Below are 25,356 nucleotides of genomic sequence, written 5' to 3'. Positions count from 1 at the left end.
CATGCAAACAGAGAATGAGAGCCAGCGGCAGCCCATTCAAGGCCTCCTGTAGCTCAGTTGGTAGAGCATGGCGCTTGCAACGCCAGGGTTGTGGGTTCGATTCCCACGGGGGGCCAGTATGAAAAATGTATGCACTGACTAACTGTAAGTCGCTCTGGATAAGAGCTTCTGCTAAATGACTCAAATGTAAAAAATTTAAGGAGAATTAGCCTCATACACTGCCCAGCCCTAGCCAGTCCAGGAGATTAATCTGATGGCTAATGTAAAAATAACAGAGGCTCATAAATCAGGGAAGTAGGAGAGAGTCAATGATGAGAGTTAATCAATACGGAGGCCTGGCTTTGCCACGGTGCAAAATGGCACTCCATTGATTACTTAGGACTTTGAGGGGAAACATCAGTCACATTAGAGTATGCAGCATGGCACCAGACCAGGGAAGAAAATGGCCGAATCACACAAGGCAAGGTGCTCTGGGAGCTGGCTAAGCCCAAACTGCTCCACGGCTCTTTGACCTGGACTAAAGCTTCCTCCGAAGAAATACAGAACTCCTGCTTCTCTAGAAAAGAATGAAAAAGCTCTCCTAATGTTTTCACTGCACTAGGAAAAGTTCCCTAATATCAATATACAGTATGTAGGTCCATTTCAAAAGGACACTCCTGTCTGTGGTCAATTGCTTTTACCCACAGCCCCACTTTAGATCCAACAGCTCTATTCAGCTAACCCCTGACATTGATTGAAATAAAAACTAACAACCGTACACCATAGGCGAAGGAAAATGAATTTGCAATCCAAGAGCTACTTCCTCATCCGTTAGTAATTTATCTTTAGCCACAATAGCAAGATGAGGAAATACATTACAATGCCAATTGAAAATATATGCATTTGCCAGTGAGTAATTAATCAAGACATTAGTAAAACAGCCTAGTTTTGACATCTGGTTATCATATTACATTTTCAGATCAAATTATAGCAAGGCATGAAATTAAATATTTACAACTTTTAATAATTCAGCTACTAATTTGGAGACTCATTTGTAGTGCTAATGTTGTTTCCATAGCTGAATTTGAAAAACAAAGGTCACAAATCAAATCGCATATTTCTGCCCTGCTAGAGCTGCCCTGGTCAAGTGTTATGTGCTGTTAATGTGAAGTGGAAATGTCTAGGAGCAACAATGGCTCAGCCGCGAAGTGGTAGGACACACAAGCTCGCAGAACGGGACCACCAAGTGCTTAAGCGTGCAGCGTGTAAAAATGGACTGTCCTCGGTTGCAACACTCACTACTGAGTTCCACACTGCCTCTTGAAGCAGCGTCAGAACAAGAACTGTTCGTCGGGAGCTTCATGAAATGGGTTTCCATGGCCGAGCAGCTGCACACAAGCCTAAGGTCACCATGCGCAATGCCAAGCGTAGGCTGGAGTGGTGTAAGCTCGCTGCCATTGGACTCTGGGGTAGTGGAAATGCATTCTCTGGAGTGATGAATCACGCTTCACCATCTGGCAGTCCGACGGACAAATCTGGGTTTGGGGGATGCCAGGAGAACGCAACCTGCCCGAATGCATAGTGCCAACTGTACATTTTGATGGAGGAGGAATAATGGTCTGGGGCTGTTTTTCATGGTTCAGGCCCCTTAGTTCCAGTGAAGGAAAATCTTAACGCTACAGCATACAATGACATTCTAGACGATTCTGTGCTTCCAACTTTGTGGCAACAGTTTGGCAAAGGCCCTTTCCGGTTTCAACATGACAATGCCCCCATGCACAAAGCCAGGTCAATACAGAAATGGTTTGTCGAGATCGGTGTGGAAGAACTTGACTTGCCTGAACAGAGCCCTGACCTCATCCCCATCAAACACCTTTGGGCTGAATTGGAACGCCGACTGTGAGCCAGGCCTAATCGCCCATCAGTGCCCAACCTCACTAATGCTCTTGTGGCTGAATGGAAGCAAGTCCCCACAGCAATGTTCCAACATCTAGTGGAAAGCCTTCCCAGAAGAGTGGAAGCTGTTATAGCAGAAAAGGGGGGACCAACTCCATATTAATGGAATGAGATGTTCGACGAGCAGATGTCCACATACTTTTGGTTATGTAATGTACGTTAAAAAAAGTCTACCTTTGTAGTCTACTCAGATAAAAGTGCAAGTTTATGCATTACTCCGAATGTAAACCCTCATCCCACACTAATATCCTTATAGCAGCAAGCCCTATCCCCTCCCTGCCTCACCATGACCTCTGACTCCATTAGTGATTTCACACAGTATTCTCACCCAGCAGACTGCTGCAGTGGCTGTGGACATGCTGGGAGCCAATATGGCTCTATAATTGGGGCGGTGGTGCGGCAGTCTGCGGCCAGTGTCTGTATAGAATAAATCACACAGATGTAGCTTTGGCTTCAAGTCACTTGTAATGAGTGTTTTTCATATAAAATTGTCAACCATTTACATCCAAAATAGAATGTTTCACAAATGCACAAAATATCTCAAATTACATAGCTGTTAAAATAGTTCAGTAAACCAGTATTGTCTCATTTCTACATTACAATGGCTCAATTCATCCTTTTTTATTATCCCTCTTTTTAAATGGACACTATGAAATAAAAGCTATGACAAACCTTTGAACCTTTTTAAATGCATCACGTATCTCACCATTTAATATCAGCATGAATTATCCTTGTATATAGTGTTCCTATATTACATAAGTATTAATTCCTATCGGTATGCAAACCCATCTTAATAACAAAGAAAACATACAGTGCATTCGGAAAGTATTCAGACCCCTTGACTTTTTTCACATTTTGTTACATTACAGCCTTATTCTAAAATTGATTAAATTGTTTTTTTCCTCATCTAACTACACACAATACCCCATAATGACGAAGCAAAAACAGGATTTTAGAAATAAAAAACGGAAATATCACATTTACATAAGTATTCAGACCCTTTACGCAGTACTTTGTTGAAGTACCTTTGGCAGTGATTACAGCCTCGAGTCTTCTTAGGTATGGCGCTACAAGCTTGGCACACCTGTATTTGGGGAGTTTCTCCCATTCTTCTCTGCAGATCCTCTCAAGCTCTGTCAGGTTGGATGGGGAGTGTCGCTGCACAGCTATTTTCAGGTCTCTCCAGAGATGTTCGATCAGGTTCAAGTCTAGGCTCTGGCTGGGCCACTCAAGGACATTCAGAGACTTGTCCCAAGCCACTCCTGTGTTGTCTTGGCTGTGTGCTTTGGGTCGTTGTCCTGTTGGAAGGTGAACCTTCGCCCCAGTCTGAGGTCTTGAGCACTCTGGAGCAGGTTTTCATCAAGGATCTCTCTGTACTTTCCTCTGTTCATCTTTCCCTCAATCCTGACTAGTCTCTCAGTCCCTGCCGCTTAAAAACATCCCCACAGCATGATGCTGCCACCACCATGCTTCACCGTAGGGATGGTATTGGCCAGGTGATGAGCTGTGCCTGGTTTCCTCCAGACGTGACGCTTGGCATTCAGGCCAAAGAGTTCAATCTTGGTTTCATCAGACCAGAGAATCTTATTTCTCATGGTCTTAGAGTCCTTTAGGTGCCTTTTGGCAAACTCCAAGCGGGCTGTCATGTGCCTTTTACTGAGGAGTGGCTTCCGTCTGGCCACTGATTGGTGGAGTGCTGCAGAGATGGTTGTACTTCTAGAAGGTTCTCCCATCTCCACAGAGGAACTCTGGAGTTCTTGGTCACCTTACCTAACCAAGGCCTTTCTTCCCCGATTGCTCAGTTTGGCTGGGCGGCCAGCTCTAGGACGAGTCTTGGTGGTTCCAAACTTCTTCCATTTAAGAATGATGGAGGCCACTGTGTTCTTGGGGACCTTCAATGCTGCAGACATTTTTTGGTACAATCCTGTCTCGGAGCTCTACGGACAATTAATTCGACCTCATGGCTTGGTTTTTGTTCTGACATGCACTGTCAACTGTGGGACCTTATATAGACAGGTGTGTGCCTTTCTAAATCACGTCCAATCAATTGAATTTACCACAGGTGGACTCCAATCAAAGTTGTAGAAACATCTCAAGGATGATCAATGGAAACCGGATGCACCTGAGCTCAATTTCGAGTCTCATAGCAAAGGGTCTGAATAGTTATGTAAATAAGGTATTTCATTTATTTATTTTTTATACATTTGCAAACATTTCTAAAACCTGTTTTTGCTTTTTCATTATGGGGTATTATGTGTAGATAGATTTTTATTTAATCAATTTTAGAATAAGGCTGTAACATAATAAAATGTGGAAAACGTGAAGTGGTCTGAATACTTTCCAAACGCACTGTACCTTTCCTAACCAATTGATCAGTCAATTTAAACTGGAATTAGGAATAAAAACCCAAGGACATCAACGTGAATGTGTGATATATAAATCACAGTGGCTGCATTTAGACAGGCAGCCCAATTCTGATCTTTTTTTCACTTATTGGTCTTTTGACCAATCAGATCAGCTCTGAAAATGTGTGGGCTGAATTGGGCTGCTGATAAAAACGCAGCCAGTATTTTAGAACAACACCTATCCTATATCTATCTACAGTACAGAATGTGAGGTGGAAGATTGTCATAACCTCACATACAAGTTTAACCAAATATAGTGGGTCATCTGATTCATCAAGTTCTCACAGGGTCAACCTGGGGTCAACCTGGAGTTAACCTGGTCATGATGTAAGACCCATCTAAAATGCCAACTATAGGGTATGCTCAGGATGTCCACCAGCCCCTCTCCTGTCCTGCGGTCCATCCAGTCCTCTCGCTCCCTCTCTGTCAATGTTTGTTTATGATTCCCTCCACTGGCTCTCATTACATGTGCTAGAACCCAAATCAATAGGAGGATAATGGCATTGTACGCGCTCTGTAATCTAAATATTGTTACTTCTCATTTACTCTCCCTTTGCTTCTCATGCATCAAAAAAAGTTACTTAATTTAGTATTCCATGAATTTCAAATCAGTGATGTTTCATAATGATTTTGCGTCGTGGGAATAGAGCCGAGGGGGAAAGCAAAGGGAGGAGAGGGTGAAATCGATATATGAGCGGTACACTCTTCCCCTGCATGGCAGAGAGGGGATCTATTATGGGGAAATCATGATTTATGTCAGCAGTGGAGGGGACGTCAGGGTGAGCAACGGATGGAGGTGAGCGCCAATAATGATGAATGCCCCCCACTCACATGCCCACCCGCCCAGCTCCTACCTCTGTCTCCTCCACTCCTCCCGGGGAAGACAAACCCCTACACACCCCTCTCTGTATCTAGACAATCCTCCATGTAGCCCAGTCTTTCCTGGTTCTCTATTGTCATCCTTCTTTTCCTCATCAGATATACTCTCATCTCTGTTGTGCCTCCTGTTCTGTTGTTCTCCATCCCATGTGATGAGTCTGAGCAGAGCGCGGTGTCCATGATGGATTCTCATGATCCAGCGCTGTGAGGCAGAAGGAACGAGGCAGTCACCTTTAAGCTGGGGCTGAGCAATCTGTCTCTGCCAGCCATCTCTGTCCATGTAACACCAAGTAGACAGTGAGAAACAGAGAGAGGGAGATGAAGGAGAGAAATGGGTGAGATAGGGGAAGGGAGAAGATCAAATATACGAGATGGAGATAAAAATGAAGCATTGAGGAGGAAAATGCACTCCCGTTTTTTTATCTCCTACAACCAATATACCTCTTCACAATGTTGCAGCGATTTAATTCTGAAAGCTGGGAAACACAAAAGAGACGTAACTGTTCGTCCGCAGAATAACAGCCCAGCAGCTCCCAATGGAGCCTCTATTAGAGGTTTCCAATCATCATACTATTAACCAGAATGTAACTGCCAATTAAAATATGGTTTCACAATGAAGTGGGGCTGATGGATTTTAATGTAGACCATCATTAGAGGCAAGGGGAATTGATTCCAGATAACAGCAGCTCCACTCAGTTTAACATGAATGTTCTCAATTAATACCTTGAATGAGAATAAAGGAGAGAGAAGCTCCATATAATACTTTGGAAATATGCAAAGTTGCCGACACCTGAAGAAAAACACACACAATGACCTATAATGTTGCCTACATTTTACAGATGAGAATCCAACAGAAAAGATGACTCAAACCTTTAAACGATTGCCTTCTATCACCTTACATTATTTTATTTTATTCAGACTCACTGTCAATCAGACCTAGCATCAGTAAACCTGTAACAGTAACCAGGCTGAGTAGCAGTGTGCTGGACAACTCTCTGGGCAATACTGTTGTGATTACAGATGATATCTGCCATCGATTAGCCAAACACTCCCAGACACACTGATGTCACATTAATACACACATCACACATCTTTCTGAGGGAACTTGACTGTACATGTATCTTTCTGATATATCATATTGACTGTTTTAACCATTGAGTTGCCTTTAAAGGTGGTTGTTGTAGCAGGGCTCCTGGAAAGAAATGTGGACGCCTTCACTTCTAGAAGCAGTAACACTGATGCCTTCAACACCCTATTGCCATCCACACCTACCTCTACCAGCGCCTTATCTAATATCTGCTTTGTTACTTCTGTTTCCATAACCTGATATTTTCTAATAACTAACAGCTAATGTGTCAGCAAGTCTGCTGTTTCTGTGTCAACTTACTTGGTAAAATAAGATATGTAATATATAGCAATGTGTCTAAACATAAAATTGAGGGAAACCTCAGAAGGTGATAGATGTGGGGTACTGTATGCGTGGGGAATATGTGTATTTCACCCCTTTGAGGTGGCAGAAGGGCATGAGGCAGCTAGTGTGTAATTGACAGAGACAGATAGCAATCAGAGGTGATTAGTTCTGGCTTGGTAAGCAGTCCATTAATGACAAAGCTGACAGAAGAAAACAGAAGTGCTAAAGCAGCAGCAGAAAGGGACTGGGGAAGCTGTTGGTCCAGAAGAAAAAAGATATCCATCATCACATTATAATTTATTTTCCATTCTGTATCAAGCAAGCAATGATGATACATACTGCATTCGCTCATGATGAACAGCAGGTGTTTCCATCATGCTGCTTTCCCCCAGCCACAAATAAACTAATAAACAGGATAACAGTGTGATACTCCACACATGATTCAGTTAATAAGCTTCTCACTATTCTTACACCTGACCCCATTTTCAATTTCAATTCCCGTTTCTAAGGGAAACTCATCAACCCTATAAATGTAAACTTGGACAAGGGATAGTCACTAAGACAGCAGGAGAAAATACCTAGTAAAGCATGAACATGTGTGTCTGCAGGCAAGTCGTCAGTGTATAATACAATTAAATACATTCTGAGGGTTCACAACCTAAAAGGGCTCCATATGTTTTGTGTATGGAGGTGGGTGCTTGATAAAAAGCTAGAATAAAGCCTACTTAACATGCTCGGGTGCATGAGCAAATAGGACTGTGGCAGAGAGATCAGGCTTTTCTCCTATATTTACAAACGTGCCGCTGTCATGACTTCCGCCGAGGCTGCCTCCCCTCCTTGTTCGGGCAGGTTTCGGCGTTCGGTGTCACTGGCTTACTAGCTACTGCCGATCCATTTATCATCACTCCATTTGTCTTGTCTTCAATCACACACACCTGGTCCTTATTCCCTCATTGGTCATTGTATAAGTGTTCCCTCTGCTTCCTTGTCTGTGTGGGTGATTGTTTATTGTGGAGGTTTGTGAAGCTCGGTGGTGCTTGTGTATTTTGTATCGACGGGAGTATTTTCCCGTGTGCCTTGTAATTTCCAGTGCGCCTGTTTTATGTCCTGGAGTGTGTTTGACGCATTTCTGCGTAAACCTGTATTTTACGGATTAAAGCCTGTTATTCTGTGATTTACCCTCCTGCGCCTGACTCCTTCAACACCACCTCATCCCAGCCACACAGATACTTCCCTGCTTCTAAGCCCTGAGTAAACAGAACGGCTCACAACAGCCATGTGCATATAGAATATAAAATGCATTAGGCATGATGCATGGTGGACCTGCACCCCATTGATCCCCCATACACACCATGACCATGACCATAGAGTTGGGATGGCTGAACATTGGGTAGTCTGGATGGAATACAGCTGTGTGCATAATCATGGACCTTGATGTACTGTATAGGGAAGTTACAATAAAAACAGCATTGAGGCAACATACCAGTAGGGGAGAGTGGGGTAAATTGAGCCAAAGGGGTAACTTGAGCTACCCTTGTTTCTAGGAAACCATATACAAAATGTATCATTTGACCAAATATTTCATGGAGTCTGTGAAGGAAGAAACCACATGGAAAAAGTGGTATTAAGTTAGGTCCCCAAAAAGGTTTTTCACCAAGACAAATTCATTTATTGTGTTAGCGGTTTCACATGATGCTTGTATCTAAACCAAAGTAGATAATTGTTCTGTACATCTGTTGGGGTCTCTATAAGCTTCAATATGAGGTCCTAAACATAGCATGAAAGTGCATCCTTGTAGCTGTGTGGGCTAATATAGTCAAAATGTTTGCCTTTGGGTAAGTTAAGCCAATAACCATGGGGTAAGTTGAGCTAATGGTTGAGCAAATTGAAGTGTTTTCTTCCCAGGCATAATGCAAGGCATTATCACTGGGATATGTGGTAACAACAGGGTTTGGCCTATGTTAAAAGTGATAGTTTTTTTAAGTACAAACTGTTTCTTAAGTGTAAAGATGCTTAAAATTATTTAAAGACAAAAAGGCGATTGTGATTGTCTTGAATTGTGTTTGGGAAATAAAGATAATCATTGTTTTAAAAAGGTAGTGGTAATATTCCATTCAGTACAGACATTTGTAAGCGGCTTAACTTACCCTGTCCCATGGCTAAACTTATCCCATACCCTGGGTAAGTTGTGCCAAGAGATCACATTTCTTGGACAAGCTATGTTTTCAAAACTGTAATGTTTACATGAATTCTGATTATTTCCAGGGACACACAACATCCTGAAATATATGTAAATATCTTTGCTAGAAAGAACACAATATTTCCCTTGATGGAGTGAAGCTAAATGTAAAACTTACCCCACCCTCCCCTATTACTGGTTTGTATTATATATCTGAAACCGGCGGTCATGCACCATGAGAGAGGGAAAGAGACGGAAGGAAAATTAGAGAGAAGGAAATAGACATAAAGGTGAAGAAAACTGACATGAATTTATATAAAGTGTGAATATAAATAAAGCTCTTGCTATGGGGATTTAAGTCTAGCAATATGCACGTATTGTTAATCATGTCCGTTTGAAAACTAAGCGGATAAACTAAGAGAGTGGATGGAGAAGAGAACTATGGGGGGACAGAGAAGATGATAAATAAAGATGAGAGTCAGTCTAGTGGAAAACAATTGCAGAGGCATGGACGTGCAAGCAGCTGACAAAAGGTCTGTCCTGAGCAGCTACATGATCTAAATACTAATCAAACATCATTTACAGCTTGTTTTATTTCAGCCTCTTGAGAGACTGTCCCCTCCTGCATCTTTGCCATGGCAACCAGGGTCTCATTTCAGAGGTGTCATGCTGCATTATCATCTGGCCGGCTCATCCACTCCCCCCTCCCCCGCACCACGAACCGTCCCCTCCCCCCCAACTCCTCACACCCCACTCCCAGCACCCTGTGAGAAAGCACACAGACAAACATCATTGCTCCTCTCAAACTTCCTTTTTAAACCATACTCTACCAGTCAAAAGTTTTAGAACACCTACTCATTCAAGGGTTTTTATTTTTTTTACTATTTCCTACATTGTACAATAATAGTGAAGACATCGAAACTTTGAAATAACAAATATGGAATCATGTAATAACCAAAAAGTGTAAAACAAATCAAAATATATTTTATATTTGAGATTCTTTAAATAGCCACCCTTTGCCTTGATGACAGCTTTGCACACTCTTGGCATTCTCTCAACCAGCTTCACCTGGAATGCTTTTCCAGCAGTCTTGAAGGAGTTCCCACATATGCTGAGCACTTGTTGGCTGCTTTTCCTTCACTCTGCGGTCCAACTCATCCCAAACCACCTCAGTTTGGTTGAGGTCAGGGGATTGTGGAGGCCAGGTCATCTGATGCAGCACTCCATCACTCTCCTTCTTGGTAAAATATCCCTTAGACAGCCTGGAGGTGTGTTGGGTCATTGTCCTGTTGAAAAACAAATGATAGTCCCACTAAGCCCAAATCAGATGGGATGGCGTATTGCTGCAGAATGCTGTGGTAGCCATGCTGGTTAAGTGTGCCTTGAATTCTAAATAAATCACAGACAGTGTCACCAGCAAAGCACCCCCACACCATAACACCTCCTCCTCCATGCTTTACAGTGGGAACTACCCATGCGGAGATCATCTGTTCACCCACACCGCGTCTCACAAAGACACAGCAGTTGGAACCAAAAATCTCACATTTGGACTCATCAGACCAAAGGACAGATTTCCACAGGTCTAATGTCCATTGCTAATGTTTCTTGGCAAAAGAAAGTCTCTTCTTCTAATTGGTGTCCTTTAGTAGTGGTTTCTTTGCAGAAATTCGACCATGAAGGCCTGATTCACACAGTGTCCTCTGAAAAGTTGATGTTGAGATGTCTGTTACTTGAACTCTTGAATTTCTGAGGCTGATAATTCTAATGAACGTATCCACTGCAGCAGAGGTAACTCTGGGTCTTCCATTCCTGTGGCGGTCCTCATGAGAGCCAGTTTCATCATAGCGCTTGATGGTTTTTGCGACTGCACTTTAAGAAACTTTCAAAATTCTTGAAATGTTCCGTGTTGATTGACCTTCATGTCGTAAAGTAATGATGGACTGTTCTTTATCTTTGCTTATTTGAGCTGTTCTTGCCATAATATGGACTTGGTCTTTTACCAAATAGGGCTATCTTCTGTATTCCCCCCCTTCCTTGTCACAACACAACTGATTGGCTCAAATGCATTAAGAAGGAAAGACATTCCACAAATTAACTTTTGACAAGACACACCTGTTAATTGAAATGCATTCCAGGTGACTACCTCATGAAGCTGGTTGAGAGAATGCCAAGAGTGTGCAAAGCTGTCATCAAGGTAAAGGGTGGCTATTTGAAGAATCTCAAATCTCAAATATATTTTGATTTGTTTAACACTTTTTTGGTTACTACATGATTCCATATGTATTATTTCATAGTTTTGATGTCTCCACTATTATTCTACAATGTAGAAAATAGTAAAAATAAAGAAAAACCCTTGAATGAGTAGGTATTCTAAAACCTTTGACTTGTAGTGTACATTTTGAGCAATTCTTTAGGCCTACAACATACTTTGATAATGTTAAAAATAATACTTTACTGGACTTGATTCTTGCTTGAGACATTTTGCATGAGTGTGGGTTAATGCACAGACAACTGATAATTCTAGTCCATGTACCGGACAGCACATGCTGGATCATGGTAATTTCATAAGGCTGGCAACCTAGCTACAACGAGCATCAAACACTGAGAAGCTATTAGTAACATTACACTTGATAAAGACTGTATACACTCAGACACTATTTGAAAAAAATCGCTGTAATAAAGAAGTGTTTATTCCAAGGCAATCTAGAGTGTCATTGAAATTGTTGCATGTTGGGTTTATAATTTTGTTCAGTATATTTCTGTGTGCCATGCAGATGAGGAGAAGTGATGAAAAAGCAGTTGGATTACCCATGCCAGTGGTAGGCCTGGCTCAGAGACCAGGGGCTAATTTAAGAGGGTATTTGTTTACATGTGTCTCAGTAATTTGAGGCATTAGGGAAGCCCCGGCCCCCTGTGGACAACGGAGAGTGAGAAACTGGGCACACACACACACACACACACACACCACCATGCCAGAGGAACTAGCATGCTGCCTGGGTTCACTCTTTGTTTTGTGCCAAATGGATTTCTGAGGCTGCAATTTTCAACAACAACTACAGTGTTGTGGTATGACATGGCTGCCTGCCTTGACAGGCGACAGCACAGCCGCCCGCTGGGTGAGCTGCACATATGAAAATTGGAGGATGGATGTCCCTGGCACAGGGTCAGAGAGTGAAGGAGGGAAGGAGGAGAGGAGAGGACAGGGGGAGACAAACCCTAAAATCCCTGATTTCACAGCAGTCATGGGAAAAAATGAAGATAAATAAAATGAAGCTATCAAAGTGATTATAAATAATTAACTTTTTTGGCTTCTGGGAATTTATCTGATGACAATGAATATACTGTACAGTAGACTTTAATGCAAAATTATCATAGAACAGGGAGGTTGAAAATCACTTTACATTCAATGGAAGCTACACACACTGGGCCCTGAGACTATAAACTCTCAGTAAAGGTAGGTTTTAAAAAACATAAACACCTTTATAACAATATGTAACACCTTTAATTAGTATTGTACTGGTATTAAATTGATTAATTGACAATGTCTCCTCAGTCTGCACAGCTCCAACACCTGGGTTTAACTGTATCTCCTACCTCTCCCATCCTCCTGGTCACCATCTATAACACACTCTACATTCAGCTCCTTTATGACATTCCAGCTCAGTAAATGTGACTGTGAATTTCACAGAGCAAATTAGCTAATAACTCACTACCCATAATGAACTAAAACATTGCCATGTAAAATGTATGAGGGCTTTCTCATTTTCCTTTGTTGAAATGAGTGTGGTCATTTAGCAGCAGGACTGGTACGTGGTAGGGAGGGGATATGTCTATATCCTACTCTTCAAACACCTCTATGAGCCTATGGTACTGACCAGTGACTACTAATTATATGGCTAGAACCGAGTAAAGAGCATCCTACAGCCTGCTGCAACCCAGACTGCCAGGCATCATCTGTTCATCCGCTGACATTTATGAAATCATATTGAGACATCACTGCAAATGGCATAGAGCTCTAAACGGTCTTGAAAAGGAGATGGAGATGCAATGCTCATCTATAGACAAAGAGGACTGACATTTATAACAGTAACAGATGGATTTGATTTGGATAGCATGTTATTGCATTACTTCAATATCATTCAAATGGTACTGGGGGGTGAACTCCTGAGCTCAGAAAGATGTCTACCCATGTTTTCAGACAAACTAGCCAATCCAGACAGGTAGACAGTGCTCCAGTCTGTACCCCAAACCCCCACAGAATGGAGGTAACTCTCTTACAGAATGGACGAGTGTGGAAGTCTTTCTGAGGAAAAGTCACCAGGGTGAGGGTCACAATGCAGGGTGATGAGAGAGACGTGACCCCCTCCGTCTCCCAGGGCGATGCGACACCGGTGCACAGCAAGCCATTCATTTGGCCTCCACCTTGTGCCGCTGCGTTGTCTGATATGCAAGGCCGCTCTAACCTGCCCAGATTCCATTAGCGAGCTGCCAGTTCTCCCGCTCCACTGTTTCCCTGGCATATTAAACAGATTAATAGAACAGGGCTGCTCTCCGCTCCAGGGAGGGAGAGAGAGCGGCTTGTCAATCTCAGCTAAAAACACAAAAGCAGAAAATGAAAGAAGCCCCTGGCTGAACCGTCAGAGCTGATAAAACAGAGTTAAATCTCACATGCAGCGCAGGTGGAAAACAGACAGATAGTAAATATTTATTATCGCCACTAGTTGAGTGAGAACCTACCTAAGCCACCATACAGTGAGATCAATGGAGGGGAATGGCTGAGCAAAATGTATCAAGAAAATTCTCTCATATTCTCTCACAGTAACTACTGCGAACGCACCTGACGTGTACCTACACTGGTCTTCAAGCCAAGATCTTGGCCTATTGATATCGATTCATCTATAGAAATAGTTTTTGCAACAAATGTCTATACAGACATTCAAATATCAGCCCAGTAAAATGCACTGTTTACGGTGGAACCCCATTGTATACAACAAAGAGATTGAAGCATTCCAAGGACACAGACTGCACTGCACTGAGGAGTAAAGCTGGATCATGAGATACATAATGTAGAAACTTACACAGCACTATAAATCATTCTCTGCACTAAAAATCATAGAATGGGTCATTACATTAAACCATCTCTTCTAATATCCCCCAGTGCCATGCCAGGCCCATGCCCTGGGGCTCCCAGCACAGAAATGGAGGTCTAATGGCCTACTGTATTAGCGGGTTAATTGTCCTGTCGTGGTCTCCGTTGGATTGCGAGTGGAGCCCGTTTTAGTTTAATTGTGAACCGCCCAGTTCCATAACGCCCACTAAGCAGCCAGTCACTGGTGCATGGAGCTGGATTAAGTGTCAGAGGTGTCCTTCATCACCCTGGTGTACTGACTGAGAGCACCACCTGCTGGCTCTCACTCTACCTGTTCTCACTGACGTACAGAAGCACACAATTCAAAGATAGCCTAAAAGTGATCAGTCTTCGACCTGCAATATCATATATGTTCAGATGATGTCTTGGCTATCGGCCTTGGGTGCTTTGGACACAGACACCAATTCTGACAAAACTCTTGATGCTGTCCTTCATCTCCCCATTCCCCTCTTTGTCCAGTCCTTCAGCAGTCTCCTCTACCTCTGTTCCTCTCACATCCCCTCTACTGTGCTCCCACTAATTCATTATCATTTGTTCAAGACTCATCTAATTCAGAACTCTACCACTGCCACTCCCCCTGCTCCTCTCTCCCATGTGCCACTCCCTCTTTGGCATTCCTCTCCAGCGTCCAGGGGATTATCCCCCCCGCTCGCCCCCGTTCGCCCCCGCTGTCCCTTCTCATTCTCCTCAGAGGCAGACAAGTCATTTGGGAGAGGGAGAAGCAGGGATAAAAACTGGCTTATGACCTTTTCCACCTTGTATTGAACTCCCCAGCGACACAGAGAGAAAGTGGCAATCAGCCTAGGTGGAAGTGACACCCTTATCTGAGAATGGTGGGGCTGGACTCAGAATTACAGAAGCTGTCTCCATCTGTTAGGGTGAGCCTGGTGGGGATAGGTAGCCTAATGGGTAAGACACTACACATTTAGCAACACATACCAAACTACAGTAAAGACCACATGTTTACTAAATCACATGGGTCATAGAAATATGGAACATGGTTAAGAAAGAAAAATAACTACGCCCATAGAAAAAATTAATATGACCCTGTTGCAACAAATAATCATTGTGGACAGTACACAGGCACTGAAATAGTTATGAATTGAAAAACCTCAAAAATGACGAGCTTGACGACTTTGTCAGAAACAGTAAGTCTATGTTCTCCCCTGTGCTGAAAATGAACTATCTGATATGTGACACTGACCTTTCTATCGCTGTTGGCTGTAGTGAGACAGAGCTGTCACAGAGGCCAGGGCTCCATGTGAGTCCATGCACTTCCTATTGAGGGGGCATCAATTGAAATACAGAGCCAGGTGCGCTGCTCTTGACTGCCATGACCACAGGAGCCCGACCGAGTATTGAAACAAGCAGCAGGAAGAATGCTCAAACCTGCATTTACATTTTCATATCAGCTTCATCCTCCATGGGCCTGCACTGGCCTTCCCTCTGGCTACCTCTACATTTTCACCATCACCATCAAAAGACAGGCAAGCCTGGGCAACCTCATGGCTGTGACAGACCAGCAGGGGTCAGTGGGTGCTAGACAGAACCATAATTATTGTGCCGTTCAATTAAATGTGGGTTGTGGGTTTTGGGCATTTAATACATGTGTTTGATTGAGCAAAACAAGGTTACATAGACAAAACGTAGAACTTAGGTTACACTAAAAACCAACCAAATGCTCAACCTCGAGAAGAGCACAAGAGATGTCCGTCTCTCAACTGGAGAACATGGCGTAGCCAACCAACCCTGTGACTGCAATCAAACAGCAGCAAGCAGGGCCACTTAGGGATCCGTCATGATAAGAGGGGAGGCAGCAGTGAGACTGAGTGTAGTGTAGAGCAGCCCATGTTCAATAGAGAACTGGAGGACCCTACAGTAATTGTTCACTACAGTCCCATCCTGCTACCATCACCCTATACTCAGTAGAACACAACACACCAGTTCATTATAGAGGGCTTCGTCCTACTCATGTTATTTTGTGCTAAATACAAAACTGTGTTTGTATCAATGCTTAAATGTCACCAACTTTGTAAGATCAACAGATGGATGAATCAAATTTCTGACCAACACTACTGCCATGGTGAAGTGTTCCTTTCAATCCACAGAGCTCATCTTCCAGGAGTCATTTCAGCGTAAAATGATTATAAATTCAGGGCCTTCAGAGAACAAAGTCATTTTGTGACCACTGACCATTTCATTCCACCTCAAATTGCTGTGGCTCAGAGGTCCATGTTATTGAGGATAAAAAAATGGTGTGCCTAGATTTGGAAAAAAACAATATTATGCACTCCATTGCCGCTCTTGTACAAATGTTGTCTTACACAATTGCAGCTCAGAGAGGTTCAGTGCCTTTATAAGAGTCCTTGTGTTATTTCCAATCAGAAATAATAACAGTATTTGTTGACAAGAGCAAAGAGAGAAGTTGTAATGATGATATTTGACCCCTTGGTTCAAAAAGCTATAAAAAAAACTCCACTACCCCACAAAAAAACTCCCCCTATTTGATTGTGTGATCACCCACTTTTCTTCAGAACATGATGAGCAAGTGCACAGCAGATGTGTGGTAAGTAAAATAATTTACCAAATAACTTCTGAAAAAATGTATCACTGTTAATTACACAACTACCATGGCTACTACATAAGCCACTACATGGGCCTTCCAATTCAAATTCCTTCATAAACATCCAAGTCAAAAACAGAATAGTAATGTCTTAAAAGACCAGGGTAATTCTGAGAAATTGCAGTTATAAATCAGCAGCAGCTACATTTTTTTCTAATTGCTTTTTTGTGCTCCACACATCTCCTCCAGGTCAGTGGCAGCAGACATATGGGCCTGTCTGTCTGTGATTAACATGTGAAGTGAAGGGGACAAGCTGACACATCCCCGAAACCCTTGAGCAGATCCCCTCTCTCCTCCTCCACAGTCTGGTCCCACTGAGTCCATAGGGAATTTACATTTTAATAGGTAGAGCTGCTTGGTGCCTCTGCATCAGTATGCAAGCTCAGCCGAAAACAGCAGGTGACCGCTCCCTGAGTGTTCAGAGCAACCCCACTAGACAATGCACATCTCATATCAGAACAGGACCACAGACAGGCACAAAGCGTGCTAAGACATAAGACAGTTCAAACACTTTAGAAATCTCTCCTTATTAGTGTCTTTGTTATAATGACCTGATAAAATGTGTGTTATACAATATAACACCTACAGCATCAGTGCCAGATGTTAAGCTCATACTATGCTCAGAACACCTTATCAACATCCAACTACAACACAAAGGCCAGGTATCATATCAGATTTTATTTGTCACATGCTTCGTAGACAACAGGTGTAGACTAACAGTGAAATGCTTACTTACGGGTGCTTTTCCAACAATGCAGAAATACAAATAGTGAATAATGAATAATAATGAGTAAAAATAACATGGCTATATACAGGGAGTAGAAAATAACATGGCTATATACAGGGAGTAGAAAATAACATGGCTATATACAGGGAGTGCCAGTACCGAGTCGATGTACAGGGGTACGAGGTAATTGAGATAACTAAGTAAGGGTGAATGCAGGTAGTCTGGGTAGCCAAATATTTAACTATTTAGCGGTCTTGCTTAGAATTCTTATGGCTTGGGGGTAGAAGCTGTTCAAGGTCCTGCTGGTTCCAGACTTGGTGCATTGGTAATGCTTGCCGTGCGGTAGCAGAGAGAACAGTATGTGGCTTAGGTGGCTAGAGTCTCAGGAAGTCCAGGATCCAGTTGCAGAGGGAGGTGTTCCGTCCCAGGGACCTTAGCTTGGTGATGAGCTTCGAGGGCATTATGGTGTTGAATGCTGAGCTGTAGTCAATGAACAGCATTCTCAAGTGTTCCTTCCGTCCAAGTGGGAAAGGGCAGTGTGGAGTGCAATAGAGATTGCGTCATCTGTGGATCTGTTGGGGCAGTATGCAAATTGGAGTGGGTCCAGGGTGTCTGGGATGATGTTGTTGATGTGAGCCATGACCAGCCTTTCAAAGAATTTCATGGCTACAGATGTGAGTGCTACAGGGCGATAGTCATTTAGACAGATTACCTTGGCGTTCTTGGGCACAGGGACTATGGTGGTCTGCTTGAAATATGTAGGTATTACAGACTGGGTCAGTGAAGACACTTGCCAGCTGGTCAGCGCATGCTTTGAGTACTCGTCCTGGTAATCCATCTGGCCCTGCGGCCTTGTGAATGTTAACCTGTTTAAAGGTCTTACTCACATCGGCTACGGAGAGCGTGATCACACAGTCATCCGGAACAGCTGGTGCTCTCACACATAGTTCAGTGTTGCTTGCCTCGAAGTAAGCATAGAAGGCATTTAACTCATCTGGTAGGCTTGTGTCACTGGGCAGCTCGTGGCTGGGTTTCCCTTTGTAATCCATGATAATTTGCAAGCCCTGCCACAACCGAAGAGCATCAGAGCCGGTGTAGTAGGATTCGATCTTAGTCCTGTACTGACGCTTTGCCTGTTTGATGGTTCGTCGGAGGGCGTAGTGGGATTTTTTATAAGCATCCGGGTTAGTGTCCCGCTCCTTGAAAGTGGCAGCTCTAGCCTTTAGTTCAGTGCGGATGTTGCGTGTAATTCATAGCTTCTGGTTGGGATATGTACGTACGGTCACTGTGGGAATGACGTCGTAGATGCAATTAATAATGAATCCGGTGACTGATGTGGTAAACTCCTCAATGCCACTGGATGAATCCCAGAACATATTCCAGTGTATGTTAGCAAAACAGTCCTGTAGCCTAGCATCCGAATCATCGGACCACTTCCGAATTGAGCGTGTCACTGGTACGTCCTATTTGAGTTTTTGCTTGTAAGCAGGAATCAGGAGGATATCTTCGATTAATTGTTACTATTTTGAGGAAGTGTATACTGACTACTGCGTCTGAAGATGGACAAACAGTATTATTGCCACTAGTTTCTCGTTTTTCAAGCAAAGGTCTTTTAAGGGAGTATGCGAGCACAGTCGTTCGGTTCGCCTAGCTGAGTTCGTCTAGGCACCCGCCGAACCGAAGCATGTGGAAGGTTTAAAGGTGTCTGCAAGCTTCCCATCCGAAACAGTTTGGAACAGTTTGTGCATATATTATAACTACATCAGTGGATGCTCCTCAGAGGAGGAAGGGGAGGACCATCCTCCTCAATACATTTTATAAAAATAAAAATGTTAAAACATTTAAAAAGTTATATTTTTTAGATATAACTATACTAAATATATACAGTACTGTTACAGGAGTGGGTCACAGTTCCGGAGCGACCCACTAGGTGTCATCCTCCGACAACCTTAGGCACCTCCTCACTCACAGTTGGGACTAATCATCTTCCTATTGGTGTCTATCTGATTCACCTGTGTATTTATGCCCTCACTTCCCTGTGTTCCCTTGCTCAGTTTTCTCTGCTAGTTTCACTATGCCAAGCAGTACTAATCAGTGTCTGATCGCGGGACGTATGGACATGTACGTGAAAAGTGTTCTCCCTGTTTATATATTATTTTAGTCATAGTTAGTATTTCGTATTTTTGGCTGTCTGCCTGTTTTTTTTTAGTCTTATTTGCTCTGCCTTTCTTTTTCGTGTAAAGTCATTTCTTTTGTATCCTGGCTTCGGGACAATCAGTAAAGTTCCTTGTTTCACCATCTCTGCCTACTGCCTACTGTCTAACCTGCACCGCACCTGGGTCACACCTCACACCAACCCTTACACAGTAACAGTGAAATGTTTGGACACACCTACTCATTCAAGGCTTTTTCTTTATTTTTACTATTTTCTAAATTGTAGAATTATAGTGAAAACATCAAAACTATGAAATAACCAACAAAGTGTTAAACAAATCAAAATATATTTTATATTTGAGATTCTTCAAATAGCCACCCTTTGCCTTGATGACAGCTTTCCACACTCTTGGCATTCTCTCAACCAGCTTCACCTGGAATGCTTTTCCAACAGTCTTGAAGGAGTTCCCACATATGCTGAGCACTTGTTGGCTGCTTTTCCTTCACTCTGCCGTCCGACTCATCCCAAACCATCTCAATTGGGTTGAAGTCGGGGGATTGTGGGGGCCAGGTCATCTGATGCAGCAGTCCATCACTCTCTTTCTTGGTAAAATAGCCCTTACACAGCCTGGAGGTGTGTTGGGTTATTGTCCTGTTGAAAAACAAATCATAGTCCCACTAAGCCCAAACCAGATGGGATGGCATATCGCTGTAGAATGCTGTGGTAGCAATGCTGGCTAAGTGTGCCTTGAATTCTAAATAAATCACAGACAGTGTCACCAGCAAAGCACCCCCACACCACAACACTTCCTCCTCCATGCTTTACGGTGGGAACTACACATGCGGAGATCATCCGTTCACCCACACTGCGTCTCACAAAGACACGGCGGTTGGAACCAGAAATCTCAAATTTGGGCTCCAGATCAAAGGACACATTTCCACCGGTCTAATGTCCATTGCTCATGCTTCTTGGCCAAAGCAGGTCTCTTCTTCTTATTGGTGTCCTTTAGTAGTGTTTTTTTTGCAGCAATTCGACCATGAAGGCCTGATTCACACAGTCCCCTCTGAACAGTTGATGTTGAGATGTGTCTGTGACTTGAACTCTGTGAAGCATTTATTTGGGCTGCAATTTCTGAGGCTGATAACTCTAATGAACTTATTCTCTGCAGCAGAGGTAACTCTGGGTCTTCCATTCCTGTGGCGGTCCTCATGAGAGCCAGTTTCATCATAGCGCTTGATGGTTTTTGTGACTGCACTTGAAGAAACTTTCAAAGTTCTTGAAATGTTTCGTATTGACTGACCTTCATGTCTTAAAATAAGGATGGACTGTTATTTCTCTTCACTTATTTGAGCTGTTCTTGCCATAATATGGACTTGGTCTTTTACCAAATAGGGCTATCTTCTCTATACCCCCTCTACCTTGTCACAACACAACTGATTGGCTCAAACGCATTAAGAAGGAAAGAAATTCCAAAAATTATATTTTAAGAAGGCACACCTGTTAATTGAAATGCATTCCAGGCCTGTTAATTGAAATGCATTCCAGGTGACTACCTCCTGAAGCTGGTCGAGAGAATGCCAAGAGTGTGCCAAGCTGTCATCAAGGCAAAGAGTGGCTATTTGAAGAATATCAAATCTCAAATATATTTTGATTTGTTTAACACTTATTTGGTTACTACATGATTTCATATGTGTTATTTCATAGTTTTGATGGCTTCACTATTATTATACAATGTAAAAATAAAGAAAAACCTTTGACTGAGTAGGTGTGTCCAAACTTTTGACTGGTAGTGTATTGCACCAAATAATTGATTAAAACACACTATTTTGCAAAGAAGGTCTACATTAGCCTCAACAGCACTCTGTAGGGTAGCACCATTGTGTAGCCGTAAGAGAGCTAGCTTCCGTCCTCCTCTGGGTAAATTGACTTCAATACAAAACCTAGGAGGCTCATGGTTCTCACCCCCTTCCATAGACTTAGACAGTAATTATGACAACTTTCAGAGAATGTCCTCCAACCTATCAGAGCTCTTGCAGCATGAACTGACATGTTGTCCACCCAATCAAAGGATCAGAACATTTATTGAAATATAAGCGGCAGGTAGCTTAGTGGTTAAGAGCGTTGTGCCAGTAACCGAAAGGTCGCTGGTTCTAATCCCTGAGCCGACTAGGTGAAAGATCTGTCGATGTGCCCTTGAGCAAGGCACGTAACCCTAATTGCTCCTGTAAGTCGCTCTGGATAAGAGCGTCTGCTAAATGACTAAAATGTATAAGCTACAGCTAGCTAGCACAGCAGAGCATAAAATAAGGTGAGTAGTTGACTCAAAGAGAGAGAAAGACAGTAGTTGAAGAGTTTAACAAATTAATTTATTCCAAAATGAAGAAGCAAGAGAGAAATAGAGAGAGAGAGAGAGAGAGATTGTCTTTTTTTTCACTTTCAGTTTCACTTACTTAGCTAGCAAATGCAGCTAGCTAGTTTAGCCTACTGAAACACCCTGCTCAAACAGAGGGATGTTATGTTAGCTAGCTGGCTATGATTTTTCAACACAACACTGGAACTCTTCCAAGTCAAGGTAAGCTTTTGGTTTTACTCATTTAGTGCCACCGGGGCCCACCGGTGTAACTGCTTACTGACTGTACACTGTTACGTTACTGCGTGATTGTAGCAGGTTTACTAAGGCCTTAGTTCTATTAGCTATGCTGATTATGACGTTACTTTAGCTAATATGGTGACAACGATGTAAGCTGTGTGTAGCGGTTTGGCTTGGAACGTTTCTTTCCTCTGGTCACATACAGCTGATGTGTTGTGCATTGAAGTCCACAAGCGAAGGTACAAGGTAAGAGGAGGAGAGCGCATAGATGCGAGAAGGAATACAACATGGCTGCTGTGAAAGTGAACTGTGTTTACGCGTGATCAGGGGTGTATTCATTCCGCCAACTGTGTTGAAAAACATTTATTAAACGGAAGCAAACGGAACAAAACGGGGATAAACATACCTGAATTTGTCCAACAGAAACTCTTGTTTGCAACTGTTGCAGTGGTGACCCTGTTTTGAGCCCCACATTCTTTTTGGCTTGCCTGTTTTTCATGTTATTTTGGCATTAATACATGTCACATATCAGTTTGCAAACAATGTAAAATAAAAATTTTAAATCTTTGAGTTAATAAAGCTGCATACAAACATGGTTTATTTTTTACTTTCTTGAGTAAGGCAGCTCCAAAATGCAGGTGTTTCAGCCTAGCTCAGTGCTTTCTGTGGTGGTGGGGCAGACAGTGGAAAATATGGAGAGTAGGTGTTGGTAATGTTCTCTAGTTGCGCCGTGATTAGCTCAGTGTTCTGTCACTCGTGGGGACAGTACGTCACCGCCAAGTCTAAGGGTAGAGCTCGACAATTCAAGCCCCTAGGGTGCTGCCATAGAGTTACATTAGAAGTGCTCATCCAAGAAGGCTCAAGGTCATTGGCCACAGATAAAATGACGTCAAATCATGTTATATCTACAGTAGCTTTGATTGGACTGATCATGTCAACATCATACTTTCAAATTCTTAGCTAGCAGTCATCATCATGAATCAAGTCGACAATCTACTGACAAATCCTTTTTAATCCTTGTCATATGAAGAGAAATAATGAAGAGAAATTATAGATAAAAACGTATCCGTGCTCATTGGCCATTGGATATAAACATTACACAACAAGTTGGAAATCGCTAATTCAACAATGAGTGGTTTGGAAGGAATCAGTGGCTAACTGCAAGCATTGCAAAGCATTCACTAGCCTGCTATTCAGTGGAGTGGCTGTGTGGTCCCAAATCTGGGATTAAGGGTATCTTTTCCAAGTTTAAAATGATAAACATTCAACATTGGCCATGCTGTCAATGAAGCATGTTAACTCGGAACTCCGAAATCTGACTTCGGTGAGTTCAAGACAACTAGCAACTATGGAAAAACGAGCTCCGACTGGGAAAATACGTTTTCAACGGTCATCCAACTCGAAATTGTACATCCGGAACTCGGGCCTCTTTCTAGAGCTACGACCTGAAGATCAATGACGTCATCATGATTCGACCTTGTTTTTTTCCAAGTTCCCAGTTGTCTTGAAAGCACCATAAATCCAGAGAATGCCAGACTTTGATGACAAAATTTGCCCATGAAGGACCGCCATGCCACCTTCCTGTTCAAGTGAGCACAGCACAACAAGGTGAGTCCAAAAATGTATTGTATGCTGCTGCATAAAATATGTAATATGCCAGGGAAATATGTATACTGTAGCTAAGAAAGTAATACTAGGTGTATGTTGTGTAGTAAGCTGTTAGTAGCCCATGTGCCTGACCCTAATAATCTGGTCTATTTTTACCTCTCTTAATTTCGCCTACTGTTCTGACTCAGTATGTAGCCAATAACCTGTTTTAGAGAAATGTCATCATCGAATATTGTAAGAGCTTTCATTGTCTGCTTATATGCCCCCTTTATTTATCCTACAGTTCTGACTTGGTGTACAGGGAGAACACTGTAAGAACGGCCCATGTTCTGAATTCTGTCGCTGTACATTTCAAAAGTGCTAAACAAATAGTTATATTGACTACGTCTGTCCTAGCTCACTCATTGTCTTAATCGAAATTACGGATTGCCTCTTATCCGCTTGTCGTCCCCTTATGCCATAGTTTGTGCATCTCAATTGTCATTAGAAAACACATTTGTTTAAGCAAGTCAGTCATATCAGCTATGTTTTTTAAAGGCAGTAAATTAGGCTGAATTAACTGTTTCACTGCCAGACAAGGCTCCGCTGATAGCCAGGTGTAGCAGTGGTAAGATGTTGGGACTGCTGTTGGGACTGCTGTTGGGACAGCTTTATGTAGGCCCTAACAGTTTGTGGGCACCGTTTATCAGCGTTAAAGTACAATTAATGCATTGTTTAGTGTTGTGTTGTGTAGTGGCTTTGCTGGCATGCATCCCACTTTTTTTGTTTTGTTTGCCCCACCAACATTGACATGTCACCACTGAACTGTTGGACTAATGATTACACCCTATATCAGCTAGATGCAGGCAAGAGTGTGCAAGGCGGTATTGAATGTCACTGTTTGTCACCTCAAATGTGTCTCTCAACCTGTGTGCACCTACGTTGTAAACTTTCATTCATAGGCTAGGTTGTAGCAACGTCATGATGGGTATAGGGAAAATTAGAGTATCATGTAGTAGCCTAAACCTATCGCTGTTACATTGAACTGGGTGAAATAAATATGAATGACAGTCATCCAATATGCTGTAATAGAAATAAGGCCATGCTCATGAAAAAAAACCCGTCCTCCCTCATCTTAAACAGCACTGACCGCCACTGAACAACATTTTGTGAGGTTTTCAGTGTCTGGGATTAGGACCTGGTCCTGGGTGAGCAGTGTGTCTGGGATTAGGACCTGGTCCTGGGTGAGCAGTGTGTCTGGGATTAGGACCTGGTCCTGGGTGAGCAGTGTGTCTGGGATTAGGACCTGGTCCTGGGTGAGCAGTGTGTCTGGGATTAGGACCTGGTCCTGGGTGAGCAGTGTGTCGGGGATTAGGACCTGGTCCTGGGTGAGCAGTGTGTCGGGGATTAGGACCTGGTCCTGGGTGAGCAATATGTCCAGTGCGGCCGAGTCATTGAAGTAGAATTATTCATTCAAATCAAGGTTAGTGATTGCTGTTCTGATGTCCAGAAGCTATTTTCGATCATAGGAAACGATGGCGGAAACATTACGTACAAAAAAAGGTACTATCAGCGCAAAAATGTGTTTTGCATAATTGGTCAGGAGCTCGTAAAACTTTGGCCTGGAGATGGAATGGCATAGGAAGCTATTCTTGCCTTCCCTGAAACAGAAAGTATAGAGTTCACAGTAGAGGGAATAGCAGCAGCCAATTACAT

The sequence above is a fragment of the Coregonus clupeaformis genome, chromosome 9, assembly GCF_020615455.1.
Source record: "Coregonus clupeaformis isolate EN_2021a chromosome 9, ASM2061545v1, whole genome shotgun sequence".
Lineage (NCBI taxonomy): Eukaryota > Metazoa > Chordata > Actinopteri > Salmoniformes > Salmonidae > Coregonus > Coregonus clupeaformis.
This window is presented reverse-complemented; position numbering follows the sequence as displayed.